Below are 14,521 nucleotides of genomic sequence, written 5' to 3'. Positions count from 1 at the left end.
TGGCTTGCATATAATTATGCATATTCCATTTTGCGCTGCATTAAAATGATGAGCTCCTGGCTCCCTGCCAGCTGATTTTAAAAAGCCCAAGTGAAGTAGGAAAAAGGAGAGAAACACAGGGAGAGCCGCACAGGAAGCAGCAGGTAGTTCTGTCGGCTGTCTCTTTAGATAAAATGTATGTCTGGCACCAAGGGAACAGCTGAGAACTACCTGTTGTGATGTATGGATCGAGGAGGAGAAAACAATGAGCGTATGTCTGGGGCACAGCGATGACAGCACTTGGGTGGTGTTTCTCCTTTAATGGAGTGAAATTTGCCGGCTGACAAGTATCACTCAGAGCTCCTTGGCTAGAAGAGGGATCGTCGTTTTAGAAACGGAGCCGTATTTTGTACATTTAAGGATGTATAGCTTGTTTTTTAACAAAGCCTTCTGCTACTTATTACAGGGAGGGAACTGGATGGAATTTGGAAATGGAATGTCATGGGCAGTAATATTTGGGTTACAAGAAGTTGGTGGGAGAAGAGAATTGCTCTGTTTTGGTTTCATTTTTGAAATGTATGAACATCTCTGGGATTGAGTGCCTTTTTATTATACCTTTTATCCCCCCCCTACCAAATCAAAGTAAAATAAAAATGCAGTTATAGGACTGGACTACATGTGACAGAAAGCGTAAGCTTTGTTCACGTTCAGTGGTTATCAAGGCACTGAAAGCAATGATGCTCCTTCTCACAGCGTCTCACAGCGTCAGCTCTCCTCTGCAGCTACATCTGGGCTTAAGTTAATATAGTCTTAAATGGGGCCCACTTTAAAGTGGAGTGTATAAATAAAAGGCAGCTGGAGGAAAAACAATAAGATGCCAATGGGTACCAACGATGTTAGATTCTTCTATTCTCTGTAAGTGTGTTTTAAGCCACTCTGTGAGGTCTCTTGACGGCTGATGCTACATCTACTTCGTCTTTCCTATTCTGCCATTTCCAGTGCCTTACTTTTAGCTGGTACTTAACAAACGTTTAAGTGATGAAGAAAAAAAAAAGCCCCATACATGGATAGTAACTAGACCTTACTATAAACAACTCTATAGAAAATGCCACCTCGAAATATGCTAAAGTTGGTGGTTAGGTTTATTATATTCCTGATGCACTATGATACATATGCTTGGAAACACACTTAGCATATAGTTTACGAGGGCTACTATTTACATATATATGTCTATATTCAATATACATGTATCTTGTGTATAAATATTCATAAGGTGGAATATGTTTATTATGCATGTACTATGTGTACACATTCATACACACCAGATGCCTGGGGATATTTTCAACATTAGTGGCAAAAATACATCCATTCCACTTACACGTAAGGTGATCACAATGCTTTTTATGTTTTTAAAGGACAGGAAATAATCCCATTGTCTAATATTTGAAGGTGCTTCCTCAAAGGAGCTAAAGATTTCATATAAAGACTCATAATTTATGAGGTGGAATAAAACAGCCATGGGAGAGAAAGGAGAGGGAGATTGAGAGGGTTGGAAGTGAAGAGAGAAAGCCAGAGATTTGCTTCTTTATGGAGCTGTCTATTTGCCTCTCCATCAAGCCCCATGGCCCTTGGAATGGTCTGCCTCTCACAAGCCATCTGATGCCAGAGTGCAAGACGTTCCACCCTGCAGCCATTTGCCGCATTGCCACCATGTGCCCCAGAGCTGGGAAGCATACAACATGCTAGAACCCCCAGCACCGTCTCCCTCACGTGTGTGTGCACACATTGAGCACTCACCCGCCTCTCGCCAGAGTAATTCCTTTTGCATTCTGAAGTGTTTTTTAGTGTAAAATTTAAAACTACTATTCCTAGACTAAGTGAAATTAAGTGCATTCAGCGAGGGCAATAATTCTCCACTCTTGACTGCATACTAGAATCATCTGGGGTGGCTTTTTAACATTGGAGCCTATCCTGCCCCCTCCTGTCCCACTTTTTTCCAAGACTCTGATTTAATTGGTCCAGCGTGGGGCCCGGACATGGGTGTTTTTTAAAAAGCTCTGGGGTGATTGTAATGTACAAGCAGGGCTGAGAACCATTGATCTAAGGAGTGTGCCCAGAGGAGGGGTATCAAGAGGAGGCCCTTGGCACAGTGTCGGCAGAATGTTCTCTAACCACATCCCGACCCCACTAGAGTGAACTGCTATGCAACACTAAGAGGATGTAGGATATGGCCCCTGGGATGGGTCTTATTGTAAAGACTCCAGAGATGACACGGCTAGCTGATCGCAGGCAAAAACATCCCTTATTTTAGTTCTTGGCATGACAAATAATATTGGAAGAACTACTAGACCAGCTCCTCAAAAGGCCTTTCTGAACCTCTATAACCAAGTCAAAAATCCCCATGTGCCCTCGCTTTGACTTGACACAGGTACAACTTTACACCGGTTGGTGTGATTTTTTTGTCTTCTCTGCAAAGTAGCACGCTTCCTAAGGGCAGAGATAGTGCCTGGTTCCTCACCTCTGGACCTTCAGCCCCAGCCACTGCATGGTACACGGTAAGTGCTCTGTGGGAATGAGTTCTGTTTTCACTCCTGCAACTCGATGGCGATGTTAGACAAAAATCCTAGTAGAGTCATTTTATAACCTGTTATATATTGAAGTCAGTGCTTTCTGCCTCTGCCCCATCTGGGCTGGCAGACAATGGCATATCGAGGCAGGGCTGCGTAAGCCCTGCAGACATTCAGCATCTCTGGTCATGGTAAAAACATGAAGCAGAATGACTTTTAGTTGTTTTCTTTTATTGTTCTTAAATTCTTCACAGACCATGAGCTCTCTCACTGCCTTTCTTGGGGCAGACCACCCCACTGCCAGCTCGTGGCATCTCCTGGGGCCCGGAGACCTGTGTTGATGTCTGACTTTGTTCTGGAGTGACCAGTTCTGACAGAAGGAATGCCAAGATACATGATGAACTAATTCTCTCCATGTGTCTTATTCTCAGCAGCTTTATTCTGACTAATACGCTGGATATTTATGCCAACTATGGGGAAAAGCAAACGGGAAGCTTTTTTTTTTTTTTTTTTTTTTTTTTTTTTTACATTTTACTACAAATGCGATCGTCAAACCAAAGGTACATTTCTTACCTACTATTCTAAGAAGACTCCACCTCTTGCTATAAAATAGAAGTAGAAATCCTTCAGTTAAACTGCAGAAAGTAAATATCCTTCATTTAAACTGCAAGGGGATTTCCCCATCTTGCTGACAGTCATGTTGTGCCTACCATTTGAATAAATATTAGATTATGTGCGACACTTAGACCCATTGCCTCTCTACCTCAAAAATCTCCGGCTTAAACAAATTCATATTCACCTCTCTCTCCCTTTCCCTTTTTTATTTTGATTCTTACATACGGCAATCTTTGGTTCTCTTTCAAAGAATTCACTTCTTCCTTTGGGCCAAAGCTTTGGTGTCATGTACATCTTCAAGCAAGATCAGCATGTTTTCTCCTCGAGAGTCTCCCTTAGAAAAGGTGGAACATTCTAAAATCAGCTCCACCGGCCTATACCCCAGAAAAGTGAGATTTTTCTGACTCAACAAAAAGGTTAACACTGCTGCCATTTAAGTGGAAAGATAACTACGCTTCCCAGTTAAGACCTCCCTGTGATGAATGGGAGTTTACACCTCTGTGTCGCCGTGATTTCAGAACTTTTTTGGAAAACAAGAGAAGGTTCTGCCTGGAACCAGAGTGGGGAGAGCACACAGAGCGTCTAGACTGAGCGTTCCGGTGCTGTGGCGGACTTGGCACACACCGGCTCACACACGTGGTGTCGTTACCAGACTTGAGAACATCAAAAATAGTGCATCTCCAAGTTGGGGGGGGGGGGGTAAATTTAGAGATGAATAGTTGCAGAGAAAAACTTTCATTTTTTAGAACGCACTCTTTGAGCCAGGAGTAATAGAATTTCCGTTCAAAATTCAAGACAAAAGCACAGGGACACATCACCTCTGAAAACCCTTAGGATTTCATTTTCCGATTTCCGGTCCCATTTCCGGTCTGTCTTTCCTTAGCCAAATGCCTACATACATTTCTCTTGAAGAAACTCAGAAAGGAATAAACTGCAACTGTCATGTGTGTTGGGAACATCTCTGTGACCTTGGCATAAAGGTCAGCCCGGTTTCCAGGCCCCTCAGTGAAGTTCAGCCAGTGCTGGCCCTGGGCTAAAATAACACAAGGAGGCCTGTGGAGTGGCTCCTGCTCTTCTGGATTACAGCTCAGCTATTCTCATCTCGACGGTCCAAACTCCTCACGACTGAATGCCCAGTTCCCTTCAACTGGATTCCTGTCCTTTACCCCCATTTTCTCTTTGTAAAACTAGATTCCATCTGTCCTCCCCCACTTCTCCTGGAAAATTCTTCTACATCTTTTAAGCGTTCATTCAGTCTGCAGCTCCTTTAGGAAGCCATTCCAGACCTCTTCCTCCTGATCCTAACCCGGGCTCTGTACCCCTCTGTCTATATATTTATATGTATCAGCATTCCACCCATTGCATTGCATTATGACCATCTATGTGTGTATCTTCCCCACCAATCTGTGAGGTCCTTGAGTGCAGAAACTGTTCTATTCAGCTGCAAATCTCTAGAGCCTCATCTACTGCCTGGCATATTATAAAGACTCCATAAATGGTGAGTGAGTGAATGAATGAGTAATGAGTTCCTATCCTTCAACCCTAGCATCTGGACATTCTGCCTTGCACTCTAGTCCCCAGAGGTGAGTGCCCTGTCCCTGAACCTCAGGAATCATCTCCATACCTGAGTCTGAGCAGGCCTCTGCTACAGTTCTCTGATCACACCTGCCTCCCGCCTGGACCCTCACTGGCTACTCCATGCACTTCTGCCCAACACCTGTCCCTCCCACCTGGTTAGACACTAGAGTCTTAGCCTCACTTCAGATCTTGTACTCAATTTGGACTTAAGCCAATAATCATTTTGTCCGTGTTTCTCTCCTCTGCCTCCCCCTCTAACCTCTCGTTGTTGCTTAACAAATCCTCATCCCCAAAAGTCCATTCTCAGATTAACCAACCCAGGGCCTTGCTCCCTGTTTCTGCTATCTCATCTGGTCATAGTGCCCCAAGTCAGTCTGGAACTCCTTGGTATAACTCATCTTGGTTATGACTCATGTCTTATCTTCCCTACCAGATTGGAAGCTGCTTAAGGGAAAATGGATGAAGCCCCCATGCTCAGCACAGTCCCTTGTACAACAAACAATCCTGTAAGTATATGTTGAACGGATTCATTAACCCTTTGCTCCTCCTTAAGCCAAGGTCCAGAAGCGTTCTGGTTTTCCCCACCCTGAATGGTCTGCCTCTACAAATGCATCCCCTTAAGTGTGAGTTGTTCCTCTGCAAATATTCAAGTCAGTGAACATCAGATTGCAGAGAATGGCATGGCTTGTGGACAGGATTATGTGTGCATGCAACTTGGGTAGAGAGCTTTCTCTCGCACAGAGGACTCCCACCTGGCATCAGGCTCCCTGCTCTGGAGACACCCCAGGCACGCAGAAACATCAGTTTCTGGACCCAGGCATCTGCTCAATTCATGTTAGTACTAATTTTTGCGTCAGACTCCTTGGCCCTCCCTTTCATTAGCTTGTCATCAAAGATTGACTATGGGATTCCTGCAGTGGTGCTCTTTTACTTTGTTCTTTTAACAAAATGTATTTAAATTCCCATTTAGCAAGCAGGCCAAGGGAGAAGCTGTTTCCCCGGTGACGTTCCTCCTAATTCTCCATCCTCCATACCTGCCAGGCTCCTCTGACAGCTCCCACATCTCTGATGGATGAGATGGACTTATTTGCTGCAGCTATTTTTTCACTCCATGCAAACCTTTATATATATCATAAATTTTTAATATCCAATTTGGAGTCTTCAAAGAATAACGGTAACAAATATGCAACATGAAGATAATGGGAATCAAATCATGTTTATGGCCTCTAGGAGCATCTCCTTAAACGATGTCAGGTCAGAACCACTCAGAGCTGTGAGCGCGTGAGGCTACCGGGCTGATCTCGCGCCTGATTAATGTCTGCCCTTACTCAGGGGCCCTAATGGATTGCATGACAGTTACGGCAACAGATTCCACATCAGCCTGAAATACAGCTACCACACCAGCTAAAATATATCATGCTCATCCCAGCACATTACAGCTGTGTCCGGAAAAATCAGAGCAGTTGCTAAGTGGTTCTGAAAATCCCTGTTTTTGCTTCTCATTTAAAAAATCTGTTCTTCCTATATTGGACAGGACTGCTGGATTTATCTTGCACTGCTTTTTGTCAGGTCACCTGAGTGTCTTTGGTAAGAACTGTCTTACCAAAGTGGTCCGCAGCTAAGGCCCAGCAGCTGGGGCATGCAGCCCCCTCTTCTGTTCTCTGCTAAAGTCACACCACCATCACATCCCAAGCAGCTTCTGATTATCGCAGGACCCTCAATCCATGGGGGATTATCCAGGCTCCTTGATGGCTCCCCTCCTCCCACCTCTTGCCTCCACCCACCAATTGCCTTTTGGCTTTTTCACTCACTATTCATTTGTATTTATTACCCAGGGTCATGTGAGGGGAAACAAAAGGCAGGCAATTCCACCATGTTACCCGTTGGCACCTATGAAATACTTAAATAATTGGCCTAATCTAGGCATTTCAGGTGGTCCTTTTATTCCTTTCCTCTGAAATCACTAGGCAGAAGGGGCTGGACTCCAGTCTTTATATACAGACCTCAGGATGGGCCTAAGGAATTAGAGAAAATGCGAAACAGGCAAGGCTGGAAAGGGACCCCAGGACCCCATCTGTAAGAGTAGGAAAGAATCCAGACGTAATGGAGGAGATTTACTATCCACAGGAAGTCTCCCTCGAAATAACCTGGGCTCAGATGGGAATAGGAAACACACTAGAACCAGATGAAGGTACTGCTCTGGATATTATCAAAGATTAATAGTAACAGCTAACATCCCTACAGCTGTTATGAATGCACCAGACATCATTCTAAGTGCTTTATATTTAACACACACACCCACCTATATACCAGAGCAAAACAAAAACTTATGATTAGGTACTATTATTACCTCCTTTTTATATACAAGAAAACAGGAGCACAGAGAGATGATGTTGTTCATACAAAGTCGCACAGCTAACAAGTGGTGGAACCAGAATTCAGACTCAGGCAATCTGCCTCCACAGCCCTCACTCTACACTTGATGATCTGCTAGCTCTCTGCTAGTGGTTTAAAACAAAATCAGTGTTGGGGCACCTGGCTGGCTCAGTCGGTTAAGCGTCCCACTTTGGCTCAGGTCATGATCTCACATGAGTTCAAGCCCCACACCGGGCTCTCTATTGTCAGCACAGAGCCCGCTTCAGATCCTCTGTCCCCCTTTCTCTGCACCCCCCCCAAAACAAATAAACATTTAAAAACTTTTTAATTAAAAAAAAATCCGTGTGAAATCACTTGAAAATACTGATGTCATTAAGCTAAAAATATATGTTATTAATTCATTAAGGGAGGTTTTCATAATTCTCTGGTTTTCTTGGGTTTTCAATTCTAAGATTGAATACACCAAAGAAATGAGGAAAAGAGGGTACTTAAGGACAAACATAACTGAAGGTGGTGGTGGGGTGGTCTGCAAAGAGCCTAGGAAAAAGAGGCGAGAGCAAACGTGAGTCAGTAAGTCTCTGGCACAGGCTGAGGGAGAAGCTACTTCAAAATTTATAAAATTAATCCTTAAAACAAACCAACCTCTTTGGCCTGATTCTTATTAAATAACCTTTGGATCATTGATTATGACACCTAAGCCCATCAATTCCAGAAGGACATGTCCTACAGAGCTCACTCAACTATTCAGATCCTTTAGCAATTTCCTTTGTGAATTTCTAAAAGCATTATCAATATTATCATATTATTTTTTATTAGTCCCATAAATGGTTCTGCACGGACTATAAAGGACACTGTGTGTCTTATGTCATTCAGTCCTGGCACTCCAGTATATAAATGCAGATTGTGGCTTTGGTTAACATGAATCAGCTCATCAAAGCAGTGGATGAACTGTGGACGAATTTTTGGGTGAACTGGCAAAATGAAGTCCCTGGACTTGTCTAGCCAAGGAACAGGCCGAGATTGTGGTGATTATTCAAGAGTTGGGGTGTGGGGAGCCAAAGGCCAGTTCACTAGCCTCTGTTCAATACCACAACACCCTCTACAACTAGGAAAAATTGAGACAGAGCAACAGTAATGTAGCCCCCATCAGGCTGATGGCTAATTAGCTCAGTGGGTGAGAAGATGATGCAAAAGGCTCAGGGGCACTTCCTGAGATAGTTAGCTTGCCCTGTTGTCCCTGTCACAGAACATACCCTTCATCATGACCTGCCACATCACATGCATAAAGGTCTTAGCAAAGGGGAGATGGACACCAGAAACATGTGAGAGAATGTGGATGAATCAGTGTGCATCGCTCACTGCTTTTGGAAGAAATAACTCAAAGGGCATACCCGGGTGATGATGGTCATGGATAGCTATGAATCACAAATTGAAACACTTGTGTCCTTGAACTAGTTTCTCATTCTGAGGTCAAGGACTATGATTTCTAAATTAGCAGCAATACTTGTCAAAGACCATGGTGTCACAATTGTTATCTGTAATAAAGGTTCAGTGCTCAAACCAACCTTACCAGCAACCACAGAAATGCCATAATCAGGATCCAGATACTACAGGACTGTTTACATCTTCTCTGCATGGTTCACATGGGCCTCGGCCTACCTCATTCCCTTGGTGCCCACCAACCTGCAACGCAGGTCTGTAGATGCCCCATAGAGGTCTGCACCGGTTCCCTACCAGCTCCAGCTTTGAGGCTACTTCTATACCACTCTCAGCTCTCAACCCTCACTCTTGGCTCTAGACCTGCCTTGGAAGCTTTGATCTGTGCACTCAGCCTGGCTGGAGCTGTCTCCGTAGAGGCTGCCTTGAACTAGCCATTCTGGTCCTCCACCTTGGATAGCTACAGAAAAGTATCCCATCCTGGTCACTGCCCTGACCCAGGACAATTTTACAGTCAGCGTCCTATAATGGTGCCCAAAATATAACGTGTCTTAAAGATAAGGTTTCCTTAGTAAGAAACAGAAGTGCGAATTATGCAATGGTTTTAAAGATCTAAAGTTGGCCTGACATAAAGAAGAAAGACCAAGAGTAGGAGTAAAATCCTGGCTGTTACTGTGCCCTGTCCACACAAATGCTCTGACCAACATGGAGTGATGCTGTGGCTTGTACCAGTGGTGGCAGGCAAAGGAGAAAGACAGGGTGACACGTCTATTCACTGTGCCTCCTGGGTCTTTCCAAGTGTGAAGTTGGGATGTGATTCTGAACAGGATGGTCCTCCTGACTGCTTCAATTATGAGCCACGTACCACTTGAACTGCTAACAGAGGCGCCATCAGGCTTAGAGCAACAAAGTCAAAATTACCTTGTTTGCAAACCCAGGACTGATCAGCCTCTCTGAGGAGGCAAATGTAAAGATGGCAGCAAAGGAGCTTCTGATCAAATGGCCCTCTCCGGAGTCTTAATTTTAAATCTCTGCCATTCTGCAAATGATAAATGGAAGTAATAAAAAGCGGGACTGTGACATGTTTAAAGAGGGGGCAATCTTTCAAGCAGAATTTGACTTGTGTTGAGGGAAGGGCCTGTTGAAGCCACCAGCTGAGTACCAGATTAAGGTCCATGCTTAGATGATGATGTCAGTTAACACTTGTTCCTCTGTCACCCCTTTTTGAAAGTATTATTGTTTTTGTTGTTACATTTCCAGGAGTTACATTTTAGAATCAAAGCCTAAGTGACAAAAGACAAAAAGTGTCCTGGGTTTCCACATCCTCTCTCTGTGTAGTATAGTTGAAAACAAGACGGTATAGTTTTCTCCTGCACAGCGAGCAGCCCTGCCCCTCCTGTTTGTCCCATTCCTCTTACCTGACCTTTCTGGTTACTGAAATTCCCAAACTATTCCAGATCCTCCGTACTCTGGTATCTCAGTTGCCCAGTGGGGTTCTAGATATAAGATAACTGGGGAGCCACATCAGAATAAGGCTCCCAGACTGCAGACTGGACCCCACTGGAGAGAATATCACTGCTTCCAAAGACGTCCAATTCAATGACTGCTTCACAGAGATGTCACCACAAAAGAAAAAAAACTCAGTATAGAAGTCACTTTGACAGTGGCATTAAGATTAAAGTTTGTTCTCTGCCAGACACCATGCTAAACAATTGCAGACTTTGGCTCATTACTCCCCAAACCGTTGTAAGGTCTATATGACCATTACTACCCTCATTTTTCCAATAAGGAATCTGAAGTGTAGAGAAGTTCAGTGACTTTTCCAAAGCAAACGAGCTAACAAAGGCAAAGCTGGGGTCCAAATGCAGGTGTTGTGACACCATGCCCAGGCTCTTGATCCCCATGCAACACTGGCTCTTGCACTGCAGCTCAGTCAGCAGAGGATGTTGGCTGACAATGAGCAACAGAAACTGTAGATATTACTAGAAGGCAGAGAAGTCAAGGTTCAAATGTCCCTGCGCGTCCCTGCAGGAGAGAGGAAAACTTTGCCCTCTGATCTCCCCTCTTTATGGTGAAGCACCAACGACCATTGCAGTGGTCAATGGAGCCAGCACCTCCCTGAAGGTCAAGGCCTGGGTGTCAGTCTACTAGGCCAAAGGCAACACAGGCAACAAGAACACAGCCAAAGGTTGAGCAGATCCAAACCCTAAGCCCACCAGGATGGAGGGCAATGACCTTTCCAAGTATTCTGCACTTGAGGTATGGGGCAAAAAAAGAGGGAAGGATGGAAGGAGAGGGAGGGTGGGGAGTTGGTGTGAAAATGGGAGTTTGCCCGGGGAGTCCTATAGGTCAGCAGGAGAAGCTCTGCACAGAGATGGGGGGGGGGGGGACACACCCCTTAAGTTGACAGACTTCCCATTGGGGGCCTGCTTGTTTTGAAATCCCTCTTATATTTCATTTGCAAATCTACATGATTAAGATGATGGGATTCCAAGGTGAGAGTGGGAGCCTGAATCTTTTCTTGGGTGTCAACATAGACTGAGCCATGTTTTCAAGGACAAAAGATTCTAAATTCATAAAACTTTCCTTGTGGTTCTTACCTAATCATAGAACAGAAAACTGTCAAATGGTTTGATGTGGAAAATAGTAAAAGGGGAATAGGAATGATCATTTGATATAACTATTATAATATTAGCCTTCTCTTGTTACTAAAACATGCAATGTTTTACTACATGCAATCAAGTATCCTAGTGTGTGAAATAAAGAAATTTCACTCTTATCTTTGCCTTAAGGAATGACAGACCTTTGCCTTTGAATGACAAAAATGATTTGTCTAATTCTATAAACTACAGGTTGTACCATCTGCCTTTATACAAAACCATTCTACGTGGCATTGTGACCCCATAGAAAACAGACCGCAATGACAAGGACACGTATATAACTTTTTTTAAGGTCCCATTCATTCATTCACTCCTTCCTCATTTATTGAGCATCTACCAACGTGTCCAGCAGTTGTAGACAACTGAATAACTAACCATCTAAAATGAATGGTATTCGGAGCATCTGGGTGGCTCAGTCGGTTGAGCATCCAACTTCAGCACAGATCATGATTTCATGGTTCATGGGATTGAGTCCCATGTCCACGCTCTGTGCTGACAGCTTGGAGCCTGGAGCCTGCTTCGGATTCTGTGTCTCCCACTCTCTCTGCCCTCCCCCCACTCATGCTCTCTCTCTCTCTCTCTCTCTCTCTCTCAAAAATATAAACATTTAAAAAATAAATAAATAGGGGCGCCTGGGTGGCTCAGTGGGTTAAGCGGCCAACTTCGGCTCAGGTCATGATCTCACCCCGTGAGTTCAAGCCCCGCATCGGGCTCTGTGCTGACAGCTCAGAGCCTGGAGCCTGCTTCGGATTATGTGTCTCCCTCTCTCTCTGCCCCTTCCCTGCTCGTGTTCTGTCTTTCTCTCTCCCTCTCTCTCAAAAATAAACATTTAAAAAAAATTAAAAATAAATAAATAATAAAATAAAATGAATGATATTCAGCCCACATGTCCAACACATTTTAATTTTTTAAGTTCAACGATAGTAAAGCAAAGGATCCCTTGCCAAGGTCTAACCATTCACAATTTGGAGTGTCAAATATCATACATTTATATCCTATTTAAAATTTAGATTTTAAAATAATTATAATTTTTTAAAGTAAATAAAAGTCAACCACAAAAGGCAAGAAGTAGAAAATATTCGCATAAGCAGACAAGAATTAGGATGAAATAAAAAACCAGAAAAAGTGAGAGCAAATTCTCAAAGGCCAAGCACTCCGTGTGCCATTTAGCTGAGGAGGTTAGTACAGAAATGGGTGAGGAGGGCCATTTGGTGCCAATACTGAGCTGAGTTTGATTTCTGGCACCAGCAATAAAACAGGGGACATAATATCCAGCTCAGAAATTCAATGCAAGGATTAAATGAAACAATTCATCGCAGGTCCTACACAATGCATGGAACAGAGTAAGTACTCAATATAGGACAGTTATTTCAATTTCACAGACCCACTTTCTTTTCTGAAGAGAAAAACTCAGCTGGCAGGAAGGCAACAGGGACTCACTCTCTCCTATCATTAAAGTCTTGATTAAGTTGTGCACAACTATACAGCATGCTCGGCAGCCAAAGACCGATGTCAGTCAGAAGACACTGGTGAAGAGTTGAGGGCTTTTTAGAAATGCATAAGTACACCCACTAATCAGGATCTTAACCCTCTACACATCGATATCAATGACCACTTCTACATCTCTTTCACCATCTGACTACTCATTCCACTCCCTGCAAATAAAGCATGGTTGTGTTTTCTTTTTTTATCCCTTCATCTCCTCTTGGGTTTTGCGAGCAGTATCTCCATCAAGCAACTTTCTACATGGGCTGAGCAGCTCCCATCCAGGTGAGCAGCCGGAAATTCACAGAGGCTACCACGTGTTGAATTCCGCGGCCATTACCACACCTCTGTCAACTCAACCAAGGTCTTACTGTCGGTCTCTTCCTTACCATTCATATCCTCTCCCTTTATTCCTTATTTCCAGCTACTAACTTCACCCTGTATCGACTTTGTTTCTAACTCAGTAACAGAGGACACCTGCATCATCTGCTGATTTTAAATGCTCCGCAGAGGTCAGGCACCCATACACTGTGACCCACACACTCTTTCCAAGCTGAAAGGCCTCACCAATGACAGAGGATCAAATTACAGGGGAGAATTTCTCAACAATCCAATGTGTGGTTCACCATTTTCACAAAATGTGTAAATGAGAGGATATAGTTTTCTTATTCAAAAGGCAAAGAAGGCTTATTCTTTCCTTTAAATGTTTCATTTATTAGGTCCTTATTCATTTAAGAATTCAGTACAAAACTGTTGCCTTTGAGTTTTGTTTTGTTTTTAATGTGTTCATCCTCATCTTTTGACACATCATCTCTCCTTCACACTCTTTAGACAGGGCCCTGAATCACCTGGCAGTCTCTCCTCCATAAGTGAGACTCCCCTCTCCTGGCCACCTGTGCAATCGGAAAGAGCTTTCTTTTATTTTACAGATTTACTTCATCTTGAAGTAAAATGTCATTTCGTTTCTATTTCTCCCCACCCCTTGCCCTGCCACAGGAAGCTGCTGTACAGGTACCATATAATGTTTATGCTCATTTGTTTCTTTGTATTACATCCTGCCCTCCTGTGCTCCAGAATAGGATGTCTACAAAGATATAATCAAAATGAAATTGTATTAGTTTAGATCAACATCTGTGGCAGCAATTCCTTAAATGATACAAACAAGGCAGTAGCTATAATGTCTGTCTTGTTTCAAGGTAAAAATGAAAAATGACATCTTTGATGGAGAAGACTCCACAGAGACCCGGGGAGAAACGCGGCCTCTTCCCCTGCTCACAGACAGCTCTCTTTCCCATCATATGGCTGACAGGTGTGTAATCATGTTCCTTAGTCACAGTTTGTGTTAAAATAACCAATTACCAAATGAATGAGAATTGAGCTCTAGTGTGACTGTCGCCACTGTTGCAGACTGATGATGCACATCCAAAGCACAGCTTTAAAGAGAGGCTCTGATGGGCTCCTCCCCAAAGATACTCTCCAAGGCTAGAAGCCTCTCCCACTGTACAATGACTCTGCTCAAATACAGGACATTTCTCCTCTGGCCCCTGCCCTAAGGAATGAAGCGACCAACAGGGCCACCATGGATGATCAGTCCAATTTCCTTGGCAACTCAAGGTCCCTACCATTTCCTGCCCTTGATCTTTCCATAACACATCACCCTCGCCTCTCATCTAACACCTGCTGGTAGAGCGGTCTCCCTGCCCACCCAGATTTCCGCCTGGACAAGGCAGTACCTGCCATCAACCTGTTCTTCCCTCTGTGATGTATATCACCTTCCACCTGACCCCACAGTGACAAAAGACAATGCTGAAACCCAAGAGCCCT

General features: G+C 43.8%; 1 protein-coding gene across 1 annotated transcript in view; it reads right to left on the bottom strand.

The window, feature by feature from the left end:
- SOBP (sine oculis binding protein homolog) overlaps positions 1-14,521 on the bottom strand; it is a 167,756-nt gene that overhangs the window by 72,101 nt on the left and 81,134 nt on the right. The gene's annotated exons all lie outside the window — the stretch shown is intronic.

This window comes from Herpailurus yagouaroundi, unplaced genomic scaffold, assembly GCF_014898765.1.
Source record: "Herpailurus yagouaroundi ecotype Mexico unplaced genomic scaffold, PumYag 139, whole genome shotgun sequence".
Lineage (NCBI taxonomy): Eukaryota > Metazoa > Chordata > Mammalia > Carnivora > Felidae > Herpailurus > Herpailurus yagouaroundi.
The sequence above is the reverse complement of the archived record's forward strand: the minus strand, read 5'-3'. Positions and strand labels throughout refer to the sequence as shown.